The sequence below is a fragment of the Protobothrops mucrosquamatus genome, unplaced genomic scaffold (genome assembly GCF_001527695.2).
Source record: "Protobothrops mucrosquamatus isolate PMUCROS unplaced genomic scaffold, P.Mucros_1.0 scaffold1974, whole genome shotgun sequence".
NCBI lineage: Eukaryota > Metazoa > Chordata > Lepidosauria > Squamata > Viperidae > Protobothrops > Protobothrops mucrosquamatus.
In genome coordinates this window covers 160,021-162,833 of record NW_015388090.1, presented here as the reverse complement: position 1 = coordinate 162,833, position 2,813 = coordinate 160,021, and positions in this window count along the sequence as shown.

The window sequence follows — 2,813 nt, the reverse complement described above, 5'->3', positions numbered from 1 at the left end:
TAGATAGATAGATAGATAGATAGATAGATAGATAGATAGATAGATAGATAGATAGATAGATAGATAGATAGATAGATAGATAGATAGATAGATAGATAGATAGATAGATAGATAGATAGATAGATAGGCAGGCAGGCAGGCAGGCAGGCAGGCAGGCAGGCAGGCAGGCAGGCAGGCAGGCAGGCAGGCAGGCAGGCATGTCACACTCCATCACTCATCCCCTGCATTTGTCTGCCTTTGCTAGTTAACTTTTTTGATATTTGCTGATGTTTAATAAACACCAAGTTATAGTTTTGCTAACTATTTTGAGTGGCATATATGCTTTCTCTGATCTCGATTTGACCTGAATGTTAAGACTGTTTGGGAGTATCCTGGGTACAAACTCAATCTGGAAATTATCCACACTCATTTTCCAACAAAAGCTTCACTTAGGTTTTACAAAAAAGGGTAAAGTTTACTAGCTAAATAATTTATTTGCTGTCTTTAGGCTAGCTCAGGGGTAGGCAACCTTGGCTCTGGGAGTTGAAGTCCACAAGTCATAAAAGAGCCAAGGTTGCCTACTCCGGTAGCTGTTAAAAGCATCTGTATTTTTACAGCAGCAATGCAATCATTTATATTTCCTGTTTATTCCTTGATTTTCCACACTTTTAAAGGTGGTATGAGCCTTTGTCCCACCCAATGCAAGGATTAATTATTAGAGGCCCAAAAAAGTTTTTAATATTGGGTGATGGTGGTAATATGGTATAGCTCTTCACTGTGGGATTTACAGAATGTACAGAAATGTTATCTCAGTGGGATCTGATGGTGTCTCCCTCAAATCACTACCACCAGCATAATTTGAAACCTTAGGGCAGGGGTGTCAAACTCGCAACGTCATGTGACATGTCGTGATGTATCGTGACTTTTTTGCCATTGCCGGCAATGGGGTTTTGCTATGATGCATCCAGCCCGCGGGCCGGCAGTTTGACACCCCTGCCTTAGAGCTTTCAAAGCTTGACAGAAGTTCTTTGAATTTGCATTAATCAACCAAGAAATCTTCTGGTGGTCTGTTTTTGGTATACTATGGAGCAAACTTAAACATTGTCATAGCTAACCTAAATCATGCACACACAGCACACACACACACCCATTCCTCTTCCTAGGTTGCTTTTATCCACAGATGAGAGAGAATTTTGCAAATGAGTATTCCTTTGGTCCTTTAATGCTGCAAAACTTTGGTTTAACCGGCAAAACATATCATAAATATTAATCAAGACTTCAGTAATCTGAACCATAGCCAAATGTAATATAAACTGTGTGGAGAAGAGCAGCTGAATTCCTATGTGTAGCAATCCACTTGTAAAGAAGGTGGGGGGGAAGCATTGCCTGCAGCTAGAATGTGGTTGGTTGATTTGTAGCTCAAAGTATTGTATAAACACAGAAACTTTCAAAGTCCTCAGTCATGGACAAGGCACTAATTCAATCTTCATCTCTAATTTTGGCCTTAGGGTGATTAGAAATTAGCTATAGGAAAATCTGAAATATCATAATTCCATAATATCTACACGTATTATTCTTTTCAAGTATCTCACCTAAAATCCAGACAGTAACATGTCTTCCTGTTCAAAGTATGTACTTGCTTCAAGTCAATCCATACACTTATTTCATGAGTAATTTGTAATAAAAATAGTCATGATGTGTTAGCACCAGTCACAATATGGAACCTTACATTGCCTTCAGCAGGCGTCCCCAATCCCTGAGCTGCGGCCCACTACTGGGACTTAAGCTCTTCAGAACTGATTTACGGAAGGGGCAGGCAAGCATGTGCGCATGCCCATCCCCACTTGCAAGAGCAGCGTTGCCTGCCATTCACATGGAATCATGGAATCTCCTCCCCACAGCTGGTCCTCAAAGCCAGAAAGGTTGGGGAACTCTGGCCTACAGAGTTAAAAATATGGGAATGATTTGGAGGAACACGTGATACATCCCAACATTTGCTGTCTAATTTTTTAAAAAATACAAATATTGCCATGACTTTGTACCAAAAACAAACTTCAGAATTAAATCACAAAACTGGACTGGTAAATATATTTTTCAGTTTTGTTATCACTCTCAGGTTTTTGTCTACATTATACATATATTGTAAATGTTTATGATGTACACTTACCATTTTAAAATAACCACAGACATACACAAAAGAGTGATGGTAGAAAAGAGCAAATGAAACTCCTTGTTTTAAAGTCAGGATGTGAAGACTTCCCTATTCCTTGATTTATTGTAGAATTGCAGAAAGTTCTCACTAGAGGAAGGTATCTAACCCTAAAACTTAAATAAATATTATAAGTATAAAGAACCCTTAGAACAATACATCTATTTTCAGAAACTTTAGAATGGTTAAATAAGAACGTAACAAAACCCCTAAAAGTTTGTGCTGTAGCCATCTGAAATTTCTTAGATCCTGAGACAGCTTAAAGTAAGCAAATATAAAATGTTAATCAGCATATAAATAATACAAGCAAATATGACAAATAGGTGATAAATAGAATTCTAACTATGCTGGAATAATTTGAACACACTTCTGATGTGTTACTAGGAACAGATTTTCAGGGCAGACATGTGTTGAAAACATATTGTCTTAAAATAGCAGTCTTGACCAATGTTGTCTTCAATTAAGAGGGAAATTCGAGTACTAATGTTTCCTAATTGTATTTATACAAGGATAAAATGTGTTAGATACACAGATTACAAATGAATAATCCAGGCCTCAATTAATTGTCAGATTTTCTTTGATTAGTGACCACCTGGCCTATTCCCAGGATTCTTCATAACCCAAA